Source organism: Chiloscyllium plagiosum, unplaced genomic scaffold (assembly GCF_037043375.1).
Source record: "Chiloscyllium plagiosum isolate Xiang-an unplaced genomic scaffold, Cpla_swu_hap1 HiC_scaffold_8, whole genome shotgun sequence".
Taxonomy (NCBI): Eukaryota; Metazoa; Chordata; class Chondrichthyes; order Orectolobiformes; family Hemiscylliidae; genus Chiloscyllium; species Chiloscyllium plagiosum.
In genome coordinates this window covers 104,280,365-104,296,885 of record NW_028270146.1, presented here as the reverse complement: position 1 = coordinate 104,296,885, position 16,521 = coordinate 104,280,365, and positions in this window count along the sequence as shown.

Genomic DNA, 16,521 nt, shown 5'->3' with positions numbered 1-16,521 from the left:
ATACCTGTTTGATGTCCAGTTGAGCTTCACCTGGTTGGCTGTTCTGCTCTGTGACATCATTAATCTCACATCCAGTCTCTTAGCAACTCATTAAAGGTTAAACCAAAGTCATATTCCTTTGCCAGTTGTCTTAACCTAGTCAAGAATCTCAAAATGGATTCCCTAGTTCTCGAATTGCTGAGTAAAATCAGCATCTCAGACTTACAGGCAGCTTGGGGTTACAATATTCCTGAACTAAATCCATCAACTTTTGAAAGGTTGAAGTATCTGTTCCCGCAGGGAATATAAGGGAAACGACATGACCCCCCTCTCGCTAGTATCCTTACATACAGTTAAGGAAGGACACCACTTAGACTGGGGCAACACATCCATCCTAGGACATGCCAAACAGAGACACGCACGAGAATTCCTAGAAGCATGGCATTCCAACTGGAACTCTATCAACAAACACGTCAAGTTAGACCTCATCTACCACTGCCTGAGAAAAAGAACAAGAAATGACATCACCAACCCAAAGAAACCCAAACATATAAATAGAAAGCAGGAATCATGTACACTGCTTTGCCTGAGGCCCACTGAAGATGTTACCTAGAATGGTGACAAAACATCTGGAAATGAACTTCCCAGCTCAGCGAGCAAACCTACATCCAGAACCTCAACCTGAGCTACAAATCTTCTCAAAACTCGCTGGGAAATGTTAGGTTTTTTGTTTACTAGGAGCCTGTCAGAATTATTCGTTGCTTTTCATCAACACATTCTTTCCGAATACTGGGCCCAGTTTTCAATGATATGATCCAATAAATCAAGTTTCCCAAATAACAGCCTAATGCCAGAAATGTTTACTCCAACTCAAAGATAACTGTTGCAAGTGAATTTCTTCAGAAGCACGCTTTTCTGTCTTTGCCACTGGAATAACTCCACAGAGGCCGATATCCCAACACAAGGTCACCCTTTATTTTCACATGGAGATTCCTTGACACTGATCCAGCTCCCTTAGCAGGAACAGATTGTCTGACACTCCCATTCTTTTCTCATTTAACCTATTTTTCTAAACATCTCTATTCAGAGATGTTATTGCACACCTCTGAAGCCAGTCTGACTTCAACCCAGGCCTCTCCATCCAGAGGGACACATGTTTATATCTGTCAGCTAGATAAGACTAGATTAGAGTGATGTTGGAAAAGCACAGCAGGTCAGGCAGCATTTGAGGAGCAGGAAAATCGACGTTTCGGGCAAAAGCCCTATATCCTCTGCCATAAAAATATACTGATAAAGGGCTTTTGTCTGAAATATCAATTTTCCTGCTCCTGGGATGCTGCCTGTCCTGCTGTGCTTTTCCAGCACCATTCTAATCTAGACTCTGATTTCCAGCATCTGCAGTCTTCAGTTTTGCCTCCCTGATTGGACCAGATTAACGGTCTCAATCAGGGAACTCTTTCTATAAGGTCCATTTGATAGACGATTGGCTGACTGACAGAAAGCGGAGCATTGGGATTAATGGGTCTTTCTTTGGATGGTGAACTGTAATTAATGTGTGCCGCAAGGTTCACTCCTCAGACTTCAACTTTTAACAGTCTACATAAATGATCCGCACCAGGGACAGAGCCAAAAATTGCACATTTCACACCTGATAGTAAAATAAGTAGGAAAGAGGGTGAGTAGATAAAGAATTTAGATAGATATTGATAGGTGAGGAGAATGGGCCAGAAACTGGCAGATGGAGTTTAATGTGGATAAGTGCAAGGTCATCCATTGTGGCTGGACAAATAAAAGGCCAAATTATTATTTAAATTGGAAGAAGATTCAAAGTGCATCAGTGCATGGGGATCTGAGTGTACTTGTGCATGAATTGCAGAAAGTGGGAAGACAGGTGCAGCATATACTCAGAAACGCAAACGCAATCTTGGCAGTTATTGCAAAGGACTGGGTTATTAAAGTAAAGGAGTGTTGTTACAATTGTACCTGGCGTTTGTGAGACCATACCTGAAGTACTGTGTCCAGTTTTGGTTTCCATACCTGAGGAAGGCTGCAGTGGCAATGGAGGCAGTTCAGGGGAGATTCACCAAGTTGGTTCCAGGGATGAAAGGACTGTCATATGAGGAGCGATTGAATAGGTTGGGCTAGTACTTGCTGGAGTTCAGAAGAATGAGGGGTGGGGATCTGATTGAGGTATATAAAATACTAATGGGGATTGATAAGGTGGACGTTGAATAGATATTCCCCCTTACGGGACATTCTCAAACAAAAGGTCATCGATACAGAATGAGAGGAGGTACATTCAAAACTGAGATGAGGAGAAACTCCTCTCAGAGGGTTGGGAATCTATGGAACTCACTGCCCCAGAGGCAGAATCAATTAACAGATTCAAAATTCAAGGTCTTTTTCCTGGGGTAAGGAGTCTAAAACTAGAGGGTGCAGTTTTAAGCTAAGATGGGAAAGATTTAAAAGGACCTGAGGGGTAACTGTTTCACGCAGATGGTGGTATGTATCCGGAACGAATTACCAGGGGAAATGGTGGAGGCAGGCACAATTATAACATTTAAAAGGCATCTGGATGTGTTAAGAGGGATATGAGCCAAATACTGGCAAATGGAACGAGGTCAGATTGAAATGACTGGATGGCGAGTTGGACAGAAGGGACTGTTTCCATGCTACATGACTCTAAAGAAATAGATACGTTTCTGATGAAAAGTAGGATAAAGGGCTGTATGGACCAGAAAAGTGGAGGTGAAACCAGGTTTTGTCCTGGATAGTATCGAACCTCTTGAGTACTCTTGGACTGCACTCATCCAAAAAAGTTGGAGAGTATTTCAGCACACTCCAGACTTGTGCCTGTGGATGGTGGAAAGGCTTTGGAGAGTAAGGTGGCAAATTATTCCCTGCAGAATTCCTAGCCTCTGACTTGACACAATATTTATACATCTAGTCCAGTTCAGATTCTGGTCAACGGTAAGCTGCCTGGATGTTGATGGTGGGAGATTAAGCAATTGAGATACCATTGAATGTGAAGGGCATGATCATGTTAAATAGCGGAGCAAGCTTGAAGGGCTGAACTACCCACCCTTACTCTCAAGGGCTGAATTACTTACACCCGCGCATAATTCTTCCATCTTTTCCTCCCCATTTCTTACTTCCTCCCCACCCCTCACATACACACACTCTCACCCTTCCTTCACTATTTCTCTCCTGCCCATTCTCTCTATTTTGAACAGAGCGGTGAGGAGAGAAGGTGGAGAGAAACGTGGGCTGGTGGGTAAGTCAGTTTTTCCGACTTAAATGGGAACTTACCTCGAGAGTCAGGCCTCCATTTTGAACAGAGTGGCAAGGACAGAGGGCGGAGAGAAGTGAGGGCTACAGAGAAGTTTTTAGTTGGGTGAGATCTAGAACAGAGTTGAGGAGAAACTTCTTCACCCAGAGATTGGTGGGTATATGGAATGCTCTGCCCCAGAAGGGGCAGAGCACGGCTGATTGGGCAGTTGCATGTTTCTCCTGCAGAATGTGGCAGGTGAAAGACACTACACATCTCTGCCAACCACATCAGCGGGAAGTGCACCCAACTCCACCTCCTCGAAAACCCCCCCGAGTTAGGGAACTGGAGCTGGATGAACTGCGGATGATCCGGGAGGCTGAGGGAGAAATTGAGAGGATGTACAGGGAGGTGGTCACTCCTCAGACACAGGATAAGGTCAGCTGGGTTACAGTCAGGGGGAGGAAAGGGAACCGATGGTCAGAGCAGGGATCCCTTGTGGCCGTTACCCTCAGCATTGAGTATACCATTTTGGATACTGCTGGTGGGGACGCCCTACCAGGGGGAAGCCATAGTTGTCAGGTCTCTGGCACTGAGGCTCAGAAGGAAAGGGGGGAAAATAGAAAAGCCCTAGTGGTAGGGGACTCGATCGTTAGACGGATTGATAGGTGATTTTGTGGTCAGGAAAGGGACTCCTGGAAGGTATGTTGCCTCCCTGGTGCCAGGGTCCGGGATGTCACCGATCGGGTTTACAAAATTCTGAAGGGAGAGGGTGAGCAGCCAGAAATAGTGGTACATATTGGCACCAATGATATAGCCAGGAAAGGGACTGATGATCTGAAAAGTGACTACAGAGAGTTAGGTTGGAAGCTGAAGAGCAGGACAAGTAAAGTAGTGATCTCAGGTTTGCTACCGGTGCCACGAGACAGTGAGGTGAGGAACAGTCAGCGAGTGCAGCTTAACATATAGCTGCGAGGCTGGTGCAGGAGATACCTTAGACCATTGGGATACCTTCTGGGGAAGGTGGGTCCTGTACATGAAGGACAGGTTGCACCTGAATTGGAGGGGCACAAATGTCCTGGGCGGGAGATTTGTTCATGTGGTTCGGGAGGGTTTAAACTAGTTTGGCAAGGGAGTGGGAATCAGAGCCACATATCTGAGAAAGGGGGGCAGTTGTAGATGGGAAAGTGACAGGATGTAGTGAATCTTTAGGGAAGGTTTTTCACGTAATGAAAGAAAGGGATCGGTTAAACTGTGTCAGAAATAAGAATGACAATCTTAGAGCATGGATCAGTACTAGGGGCTATGATGTTGTGGCCATAACGGAGATGTGGGTTTCACAGGGGCAGGAATGGTTGCTTGATGTTCCAGGGTTTAGAACGTTTAAAAAGAACAGGGAGGGTGCAAAAAGAGGAGGGGGTGTAGCATTGCTAATTAGAGAGCGCATCACAGCTACAGAAACAAAGGTTGTTGAGGAAGGTTTGTCTACTGAGTCAGTATGGGTGGAAGTTAGGAACAACAAGGGAGCGGCCACCTCATTGGGGGTTTTCTACAGACCCCCTAATAGCAGTAGGAAGATCGAAGAGCTCATAGGTTGGCAGATTTTGGAAAAATGCAGATATAGCATTCCCGCCTCAGGCGACTGACTGTGTGGAGTTTGCACGTTCTCCCCGTGTCTGCGTGGGTTTCCTCCGGGTGCTCCGGTGTGCAGGTCAGGTGAATTGGCCATGCTAAATTGCCCGTAGTGTTAGGTAAGGGGTAAATGTAGGGGTATGGGTGGGTTGCGCTTCGGCAGGTCGGTGTGGACTTGTTGGGCCAAAGGGCCTGTTTCCATACTAAGTAATCTAATCTAATTGTAGTAATAGCAGGGTTGTTGCTATGGGTGATTTCAACTTTCCCAATATTAACACCTTAGTGCAGGTGGGGGGTTTGGATGGAACCGTTTTTGTCAGGTATGTTCAGGAGGGTTTCCTCACTCAGTATGTAGACAGGCTGACGAGGGGAGAGGCCATTTTGGATTTGGTGCTAAGCATGAGCCAGGACAGGTGTCAGATCTGACAAGGGAGTCGCGGAGGGAGTGGTCTCTACGGAAAGCTGATAGGGGAGGGGAGGGAAATATATCCTTGGTGCTGGGGTCTGTTTGGAGGTGGCGGAAGTGACGGCGGATGATGCGCTGTACAACACTTGCGCCCACACCTCCCCCCTCCAGCAATAAAGTTTCAACTTTGATCTCCAGCATCTGCAGACCTCACTTTCTCCTCGAAGAGATCCACACCCCCCACCGACCCAACCTCCACTCCCGGCACCATCCCTTGCAACCGCAGGAGGTGCAACACTTGCGCCCACACCTCCCCCCTCACTTCTCTCCAAGGCCCCAAAGGAAACTTCCATATCCGCCACAGATTCACCTGCACCTCCACCCACATCATCTACTGCATCCGCTGCAGCCGGTGTGGCCTCCTCTATATTGGGGAGACAGGCCGCCTACTTGCGGAGCGATTCAGAGAGCACCTCTGGGCCACCCGGACGAACCAACCCAACCACCCTGTAGCACAGCATTTCAACTCCCCCTCCCACTCCACCGAGGATATGCAGGTCATTGGACTCATCCACCGCCAAACCACAACAACGCGACGGTCAGAGGAGGAGCGTCTTATCTTCCGACTGGGAACCCTCCAACCACAGGGGATGAACTTGGACTTCACCAGTTTCTTCATCCCCCCTCCCCCCACCTTGTCTCAGCCGAATCCCTCCAGCCCGGCACCGCCTTCCTGACCTGCAGTCTTCTTCTTGACCTCTCCGCCTCCATCCTACTCCGACCTATCACCCTCACCTTGACCTCTTTCCACCTATCACATTTCCAACGCCCCTCCTCCAAGTCCCTCCTCCCTACCTTTTATCTTCTCCTGCTGAACACTCTCTGCTCATTCCTGAAGAAGGGCCTGTGCCCGAAACGTCGAGTCTCCTGTTCCCTGGATGCTGCCTGACCTGCTGTGCTGTTCCAGCAATAAAGTTTCAACTCATATTTATTAGAGCCTTGGAGAGGGAAAGGAGCAGTCACCAAGGGAAGATTATTTAATTGGGGAAAGGGAAATTATAATGCTATCAGACAGAATTTGGAAAATACAGATTTGGAGCAATTGTTCCACAGAAAGGGCACAACAGACATGGGGAGACTGTTTAAGGAGCAGTTGTTGCGAGTGATGCATGAATTTGTTCCTCTGAGACAGGCAAGAAGGGGAAAGATTAAGGAGCCTTGGATGACGAGAACAGAGGAGCTTCTCGTCAAAAGGAAGAAGGCAGCTAACGTAAGGCGGAGAAAGTATGGATTTAGCACAGCTTTAGAGGATTACAGGTTTGTTAGAAAGGAGCTCAGAAATGGACTGAGGAGAGCCAGGAGGGGGCACGAAAAAGGCTTAACAAGAAGGATTAGGGAGAACCCAAAGGCATTTTACTCATACGTGAGGAATAAAAGAATGATCAGGGAGAAGGTAGGGCCGGTCAGGGATAGCGTAGGGAACTTGTGCGTAGAGTCTGAGTAGATAGGGGAAGCCCTAAATGAGTTTTTTGCTTTGGTTTTCACTAAGGAAAGGGACCTTGTTGTGAATGAGAACTTTGAGGAGCTGGGATATGGGCTTAAACAGACCAAGATTGATGACGTTGATGTGGTGGAAATTTTGGCAAACATTAAGATTGATAAGTCCCCAGGGCCAAACCAGATTTATCCCAGACTGCTCTGGGAAGTGAGAAAGGAGGTTGCTTCCTCACTCTCCACAAGAGTAGTACCGGTGGATTGGAAGGAGGCAAATGTTGTTCCTCTTTTCAAGAAGGGGAATAGGGAAACCCCTGGCATTTACAGACCAGTCAGTCTTACGTCTGTGGTCAGCAGGGTTTTGGAAAGGATTCTGAGGGATAGGATTTATGACTATTTGGAAAAGCGTAGCGTGATTAACGGTAGTCAGCATGGCTTTGTGAGGGGCACGTCATGCCTCACAAATCTTATTGAGTTCTTTGAGAAGATGACAAGACAGGTCGACCAAGGTCGAGCAGTGGATGTGGTGTACATGGACTTCAGCAAGGCATTTGATAAGGTTCCCCATGGTAGGCTCATTCATAAAGTCAAGAGGTATGGGATACAGGGAGATTTGGCTATCTGGATTCAGAATTGATTGCCTGACAGAAGGCAGAGAGTGGTTGTAGATGTAAAGTATTCTGCCTGGAGGTCAGTGTTGAGTGGTATCCCGCAGGGCTCTGTTCTTGGGCCTCTGCTCTTTGTAGTTTTTATAAATGACTTGGATGAGGAGGTTGAGGGGTGGGTTAGTAAATTTGCTGATGACAAAGTTGGAGGTGCTGTTGATCATATTGAGGGCTATTTAAGCGACTCAACCTGTTCCTCCCTGACTCTGTCTGTCCCCACTAACTCTCTTTACTCCTTGCCCCCTCCCTTCCTCACTCTGTCCCCTTCCTATAAGACCATAAGACATAAGGCCTATCGAGTCTGCTCTGCCATTCCGTCAAGGCTGATCAGTTTCTCAAACCCCATTCTCCCCATAACCCTTGATCCCTTTGATATTGAAGAACCTATCTATCTCGGTCTTAAAATACTCAAAGACCTTGCCTCCACAGCCTTTTGAGCCAAAGAATTCCAGGCCATTCAGTATTCTGTATGTTTAAGTTAGACCCCCCCTTCATCCTTCGAAACTCCAAGTACAGACCCAGAGTCATCACTTGTTCCTCACATTAAGCTTTTCATTCCTGGGACCATTGTCGTCAACCTCGTCTGAACATGCTCCAGGACCGGTACATCCTTCCAGGGATGTTAGACCCAAACCTGTGCACAATACTGCAAATGTGGTCTGACTAGAGCTTATAGAGCCTCAGAAGTACATCCCTGCTTTTAAATTCAAGTCCTTTCAAAATAAATGCCATCACTGCATTTGTCTTCCACCGTGAAGACCGATGCAAAGTAATTATTCAGTTCCTCAGCCATTTCCTTGTTCCCCAATACTATCTAATCAGCGTCATATTCCAGAGGTCCAGTGTCCACTTTTGCCTTTCTTTTGCCCTTTCTATATCTAAAGAAACTCTTACAGTCTTCCTTTATATTACTGGCTAGCTTGCCTTCATGTTTAATTTCCTCCCTCCTTATTTTTTTTGTCGCCCTCTGTTGATCTTTGTAAGCTTCCCAATCTTCTGGTTTCCCACTGCCCTTCACCACATTATATTCTTTCTCTTTTGCTTTTATGCTATCCCCTACTTCCCTTGTCAGCCGTGGTCGCCTGTACCATGTTTTTTTTCGCTTAGGATGAATCTTTACCTGTGTTTCCTGAATTAACCAGGAACTCCTGCCATTGCTGTTCCTCTGTTCTTCTTGCTAGGCTCCTCTCCCAGTCAATTCTACCCAGCTCCTCCCTCATGCCTCTGTGGTTTCCTTTATTCAGCTCTAATACCATTACCTCTGATTCTGTGTGTTCTCCCTCTCAGATTGCAGAGCAAATTCAATCATATCACGATCATTGCCTTCTAAGGGTTCCTTCACCTTAAGCTCCCTTATCAGGCCTGCCTTATTGTACAACACTAAATACAGTATTGCCAGTTCCCTAGTGGGCTCCACCACAAGCTGCTCCAAAAAGCCATCTCATGGACATTCCACAAATTCCTTTTCTTGCAATCCACCACCAAACTGATTTTCCCAGTCCAGCTGCATATCGAAATCCCTCATGATCATTGTAACTTTGCCTTTCCTGCCCTCCCGCATATTTTGTCCCTACCCATTTCTCTGTCTCTGTCCTACCCTCTCTCTCCCCCTAACAATCCTCCCTTTCTTTCACTAACCACCACCCTCTCTCTCCACTCCTTCCTCTTTCCCTCTGCCTCTCCCTCTCGACACCCAATGGAGGGTTCTTGCCCGAAACATAATTCTCCTGCTCCTCAGATGCTGCCTGACCTGCTAATCTTCCGATGTCTCCCAGCCCCAACCTCCTCCCACTTTCTCTCCTGTTTCACACCCTCCCAACACCTGCTACATTCATTTCCATTTCCCCCCTCCCTTCTCCTGTTCCCCCTCAGATCCCCTCCCTCTTTTTTTCTCCATGCAGACCTCCCAAGAACCAACCTCCTTCGTTGCCCTTCTTCTGACCTCTTCCTTGTCCTTTCTCACCTCCACCTTACTCCTCCCTCATACCCTTTTCTCCTCCTATTCCCCCTTCATTACACTTCCTGCCCCGACCACTTCCCCTTTCCCTCCCAACCCCTTGCCTCTCTTGCCCCCGATCCCTTCCCCCCACCCCCCCGACCCCCGATCCCTTCGCCCCTCCTGCCCCTGATCCCGCCCCCCCCTCCTGTCACGACCCCTTGCCTCTTTCACATCCTGCCTTGACCCCTTGCCTTTTTCTCCCCCTCCTCCATCCCCGGCAACTCCTTCCCCCTTCCACACCTGCAGTGACCCCTTCCCCCTGTTCTCCCCCGGCCCTTTTCTCACCCTCTCTTCCCCCAGTGACCCCTTCACCCAACCCCCCGGCGATCCCTTCCTCCTTTCTTCACCCCCCAACCCCCGGTGATCCCTTCCCCCTTTCTCCCTCCCCAGCCCCCCAGCGATCCCTTGCCCCTTTCTTCACCCCCCCACCGCACAGCGATCCCTTCCCCCTTTCTCCTCCCTCCCCGGTGATCCCTACCCCCTATCTTCCCCCGTCCCAGCGATCCCTTCCCCATTTCTTCCCCCGCCCCACGGCAATCCCTTCCCCCTTTCTTCCCCCGCCCCACGGCAATCCCTTCCCCCTTTCTTCCCCCACCCCAGCGACCCCTTCCCCCTTTCTTCCCCGCCCACATCCCAGCGACCCCTTCACCCTTTCTTCACCACCCCGGCAATCCCTTCTCTCCCCCCACCCCCCCAGCGACCCCTTCCCCCTTTCTTCACCCCCCACGATCCCTTCCCCCTTTCTCCCCCCGGCGATCCCTTCCCCCTTTCTCCCCTCTCCCCCCCCCCCACAGCGATCCCTTCTCCCTTTCTCCCCCCCCGGCGATCCCTTCCCCCTTTCTCCTCCCCCCCCCCGGCGATCCCTTCCCCATTTCTCCTCCCCCCCCACCGGCCGATCCCTTCCCCATTTCTTCACCACCCCGGCAATCCCTTCTCTCCCCCCCCCCCAGCGACCCCTTCCCCCTTTCTTCCCCCCCGAGCCACCCGGCGATCCCTCCCCCCACCCTCCCCCAGCGATCCCTTCCCCCTTTCTTCCCTCCCCCAGCAATCCCTTCCCCCTTTCTTCCCCCACCCTAGCGATCCCTTCCCCCTTTCTTCCCCCACCCTAGCGATCCCTTCCCCCTTTCTTCCCCCACTCTAGCGATCCCTTCCCCCTTTCTCCCCCCCCTCCCCCGCCTCCCCCCAGCCCCCCGGCGATCCCTTCCCCTTTTCTTCCCACCCGGCGATCCCTTCCCCCTTTCTTCCCCCCCGAGCCACCCGGCGATCCCTCCCCCCACCCTCCCCCAGCGATCCCTTCCCCCACCCCAGCGATCCCTACCCCCTCTCTTCCCTACCCCACCCCCTCGGCGATCCCCTTACCCGCTCCCCACCTCCCGGCGATCCCTTCCGCCTTTCTCCTCCCACCCCGGCGATCCCTTCCTTCTTCCCCACCCCCCCCCCCCCCGCCCAGCGATCCCTTCCCCTTTTCTTTTCCCCCCTCAGCCCCGCGGCGATGCCTTCCCCCTTTCTTCCCCCCCACACCCCCCAGCAATCCCTTCCTCCTTTCTCCTCCCACCCCGCCGATCCCTTCCTTCTTCCCCCCCACACCCCACCCCCCAGCGATCCCTTCCCCTTTTCTTTCCCCACCCAGCCCCGCGGCAATCCTTTCCCCCTTTCTCCCCCCCCCCCCCCAGCGATCCCTTCCCCCTTCACCCCCCCAGCGATCCCTTCCCCCTTCACCCCCTCGGCGATCCCTTCCCCCTTTCTCCCCCCCCAGCGATCCCTTCCCCCTACCTCCATCCCCCCCCCCGCCTGCCCCGGCGATCCCTGTCCCCTTTCTCCCCCCCCCTCCCGGCGATCCCTGTCCCCTTTCTCCCCCCCCCTCCCGGTGATCCCTTCTCCCTTTCTCCCCCCCCCCAGCGATCCCTTCCCCCTTTCTCCCCCACCCAGCGATCCCTTCCCCCTTTCTCCCCCACCCAGCGATCCCTTCCCCCTTTCTCCCCCACCCAGCGATCCCTTCCCCCTTTCTCCCCCACCCAGCGATCCCTTCCCCCTTTCTCCCCCACCCAGCGATCCCTTCCCCCTTTCTCCCCCCCCCGGCGATCCCTTCCCCCTTCACCCCCTCGGCGATCCCTTCCCCCTTTCTCCCCCCCCAGCGATCCCTTCCCCCTACCTCCATTCCCCCCCCCCCCCCTGCCCCGGCGATCCCTGTCCCCTTTCTCCCCCCCCCCTCCCGGCGATCCCTGTCCCCTTTCTCCCCCCCCCTCCCGGTGATCCCTTCTCCCTTTCTCCCCCCCCCCCAGCGATCCCTTCCCCCTTTCTCCCCCACCCAGCGATCCCTTCCCCCTTTCTCCCCCACCCAGCGATCCCTTCCCCCTTTCTCCCCCACCCAGCGATCCCTTCCCCCTTTCTCCCCCACCCAGCGATCCCTTCCCCCTTTCTCCCCCACCCAGCGATCCCTTCCCCCTTTCTCCCCCACCCAGCGATCCCTTCCCCCTTTCTCCCCCACCCAGCGATCCCTTCCCCCTTTCTCCCCCACCCAGCGATCCCTTCCCCCTTTCTCCCCCACCCAGCGATCCCTTCCCCCTTTCTCCCCCACCCAGCGATCCCTTCCCCCTTTCTCCCCCACCCAGCGATCCCTTCCCCCTTTCTCCCCCACCCAGCGATCCCTTCCCCCTTTCTCCCCCACCCAGCGATCCCTTCCCCCTTTCTCCCCCACCCAGCGATCCCTTCCCCCTTTCTCCCCCACCCAGCGATCCCTTCCCCCTTTCTCCCCCACCCAGCGATCCCTTCCCCCTTTCTCCCCCACCCAGCGATCCCTTCCCCCTTTCTCCCCCACCCAGCGATCCCTTCCCCCTTTCTCCCCCACCCAGCGATCCCTTCCCCCTTTCTCCCCCACCCAGCGATCCCTTCCCCCTTTCTCCCCCACCCAGCGATCCCTTCCCCCTTTCTCCCCCACCCAGCGATCCCTTCCCCCTTTCTCCCCCACCCAGCGATCCCTTCCCCCTTTCTCCCCCACCCAGCGATCCCTTCCCTCTTTCTCCCTACCCCCTTTCTCCCCCCCCCAGCGATCCCTTCCCCCTTTCTCCCCCACCCAGCGATCCCTTCCCCCTTTCTCCCCCACCCAGCGATCCCTTCCCCCTTTCTCCCCCACCCAGCGATCCCTTCCCCCTTTCTCCCCCACCCAGCGATCCCTTCCCCCTTTCTCCCCCACCCAGCGATCCCTTCCCCCTTTCTCCCCCACCCAGCGATCCCTTCCCCCTTTCTCCCCCCCCAGCGATCCCTTCCCCGTTCTCCCCCCCAGCGTTCCCTTCCCCCTTTCTCCCCCCCCCAGCGATCCCTTCCCCCTTTTTCCCCCACCCAGCGATCCCTTCCCCCTTTCTCCCCCACCCAGCGATCGTTTCCCTCTTTCTCCCTACCCCCTTTCTCCCCCACCCAGCGATCCCTTCCCCCTTTCTCCCCCAGCCAGCGATCCCTTCCCCCTTTCTCCCCCACCCAGCGATCCCTTCCCCCTTTCTCCCCCACCCAGCGATCCCTTCCCTCTTTCTCCCTACCCCCTTTCTCCCCCACCCAGCGATCCCTTCCCCCTTTCTCCCCCCCCAGCGATCCCTTCCCCCTTCCCCCCCACCCGCCCCCCGGTGATCCCTTCCCCCTTTCTCCCCCAGCCGGCGATCCCTTCCCCCTTTCTCCCCCAGCCAGCGATCCCTTCCTCCTTTCTCCCCCAGCCAGCGATCCCTTCCTCCTTTCTCCCCCACCCAGCGATCCCTTCCCCCTTTCTCCCCCACCCAGCGATCCCTTCCCCCTTTCTCCCCCACCCAGCGATCCCTTCCCCCTTTCTCCCCCCCCCAGCGATCCCTTACCCCTTTCTCCCCCACCCAGCGATCCCTTCCCCCTTTCTCCCCCACCCAGCGATCCCTTCCCCCTTTCTCCCCCACCCAGCGATCCCTTCCCCCTTTCTCTTCCCCACCCAGCGATCCCTTCCCCCTTTCTCCCCCACCCAGCGATCCCTTCCCCCTTTCTCTTCCCCCTTTCTCTTCCCCATCCAGCGATCCCTTCCCCCTTTCTCTCCCACCCAGCGATCCCTTCCCCCTTTCTCTTCCCCCTCCCCCCCACCGGCGATCCCTTCCCCTTTCTCCTCCCCCCCCCCCGGCGATCCCTTCCCCCTTTGCCCCCCCCTCCCCGCGATCCCTTTCCCCATTCTGCGCCCCTTCTCCCCCCCCCAGCGTTCCCTTCCCCCTTTCTCCTTCCCTCCCCGGTGATCCCTTTCCCCTTTCTCCTCTCCCCCCCCCTCCGAACGATCCCTTCCCCCTTTCTGCCCCCCAGCGATCCCTTCCCCCTTTCTCCCCCCCCCCCCCCCACAGCCCCCTGGCGATCCCTTCCCCCTTTCTCCCACCCTGGCGACCCCTTCCCGCTTTCTCCTCCCCCCCCGGCGATCATTTCCCCCTTCACCCTTTCTGCCCCCCTTCTCCCCCACCCCAGCGATCCCTTCCCCCTTTCTGCCCCCATTCACCCTCCACCCCGGCAATCCCTTCCCCCTTTCACCCCCCGCTCCGGCGATCCCTTCCTCCTTTCACCCCCCATCCCGGCGATCCCTTCCCCCTTTCACCCCCCTATCCCGGTGATCCCTTCCCCCTTTCACCTCCCAACCCCAGCGATCCCTTCTCCCTTTCACCCCCCACCCCAGCGATCCCTTCCCCCTTTTACCCCCCACCCCAGCGATCCCTTCCCCCTTTCTCCCTCCCCGGTGATCCCTTCTCCTTTTCTCACCCCCCCAGCAATTCCTTCCCCCTTCCCCCCCCAGCGATCCCTTCCCCCTTTCTCCCCCCCGCCAGCGATCCCTTCCCCCTTTCTCCCCCACCCAGCGATCCCTTCCCCCTTTCTCCCCCACCCAGTGATCCCTTCCTCCTTTCTCCCCCACCCAGTGATCCCTTCCCCCTTTCTCCCCCCCCCCCCCCCGGTGATCCCTTCCCCCTTTCTCCCCCCCGCCCCCGGTGATCCCTTCCCCCTTTCTCCCCCCCGCCCCCGGTGATCCCTTCCCCCTTTCTCCACCCCCCCCCCCCGGTGATCCCTTCCCCCTTTCTCCCCCAGCCAGCGATCCCTTCCCCCTTTCTCCCCCACCCAGCGATCCCTTCCGCCTTTCTCCCCCACCCAGCGATCCCTTCCCCCTTTCTCCCCCAGCCAGCGATCCCTTCCCCCTTTCTCCTCCACCCAGCGATCCCTTCCCCCTTTCTCCCCCACCCAGCGATCCGTTCCCCCTTTCTCCCCCACCCAGCGATCCCTTCCCCCTTTCTCCCCCACCCAGCGATCCCTTCCCCCTTTCTCCCCCACCCAGCGATCCCTTCCCCCTTTCTACCCCCACCAGCGATCACTTCCCCCTTTCTCCTCCCCCCCCCACCCGGCGATTCGTTCCACATTTCTTCCCCCACACAGCGATCCCTTCCCCCTTTCTGCCCCCCTTCTCCCCCCCACCCCCAGTGATTCCTTCCGCCTTTCTCCTCCCCACCGGCGATCCCTTCCCCCTTTCTCCTCCCCCCGGCGATCCCTTCCCCCTTTCTCCTCCCCCCCGGCGATCCCTTCCCCCTTTCTCCTCCCCCCCCGGCGATCCCTTCCCCCTTTCTCCTCCCCCACAGGCGAACCCTTCCCCCTTTCTCCCCCCCCTCCCCCAGCGATCCCTTCCCCCTTTATCCTCCCCCTGGTGATCCTTTCCCCCTTTCTCCTCCCCCACTGGCGATCCCTTCCCCCTTTCTCCTCCACCCCCAGCGATCCCTTCTCCCTTTCTCCTCCCACTGCGATCCCTTCTCTCTTTCTCCACCCCCAGCGATCCCTTCCCCCTTTCTCCTCCCACTGCGACCCGTTCCCACTTTCTTTCTCCTCCCCCAGCGATTCCTTCCCGCTTTCTTCTCCCACCCCAGCGAACCCTTCCCCCTTTCTTCCACCCCCACCCCCCGGCGAACACACTTCCTCCTTTCTCCCCCCACCAACCAGCGATCCCTTCCATCTTTCTCCTCCCCCCCAGCGATCCCTTCCCACTTTCTCCACGCCCCCAGCGATCCCTTCCCCCTTTCTACCCCCACCAGCGATCACTTCCCCCTTTCTCCTCCCCCCCCCCACCCGGCGATTCGTTCCACATTTCTTCCCCCACACAGCGATCCCTTCCCCCTTTCTGCCCCCCTTCTCCCCCCCACCCCCAGTGATTCCTTCCGCCTTTCTCCTCCCCACCGGCGATCCCTTCCCCCTTTCTCCTCCCCCCGGCGATCCCTTCCCCCTTTCTCCTCCCCCCCAGCGATCCCTTCCCCCTTTCTCCTCCCCCCCCGGCGATCCCTTCACCCTTTCTCCTCCCCCACAGGCGAACCCTTCCCCCTTTCTCCCCCCCCTCCCCCAGCGATCCCTTCCCCCTTTATCCTCCCCCTGGTGATCCTTTCCCCCTTTCTCCTCCCCCACTGGCGATCCCTTCCCCCTTTCTCCTCCACCCCCAGCGATCCCTTCTCCCTTTCTCCTCCCACTGCGATCCCTTCTCTCTTTCTCCACCCCCAGCGATCCCTTCCCCCTTTCTCCCCCACCCCAGCGATCCCTTCCCCCTTTCTCCCCCACCCCAGCGATCCCTTCCCCCTTTCTCCCCCACCCCAGCGATCCCTTCCCCCTATCTCCTCCCACTGCGACCCCTTCCCCCTTTCTTTCTCCTCCCCCAGCGATTCCTTCCCGCTTTCTTCTCCCACCCCAGCGATCCCTTCCCCCTTTCTTCCACCCCCACCCCCCGGCGAACACACTTCCTCCTTTCTCCCCCCCCCCCAACCAGCGATCCCTTCCATCTTTCTCCTCCCCCCCAGCGATCCCTTCCCACTTTCTCCCCCCCCACCGCAGAGATCCCTTCCCCCATTCTCCACCCCTATCCGCCCACTCCTCTTCATCCTCTGGCGACCCCTTCCCCCTTCCTCTCCCTCCTCCTCATCCCCTAGCAACCCCTTCCCCTTTTCCCCCCTCCGCCCCATCCCCTGGCGATTCCTTCCCCCTTCCCCCTCCCCTGGCGAAATCTTCCCCCTTTCCCCCTCCCTCCCCATCCCCTGGCGAAACCTTCCCCCTTTCCCCTCCCTCCTCCCCA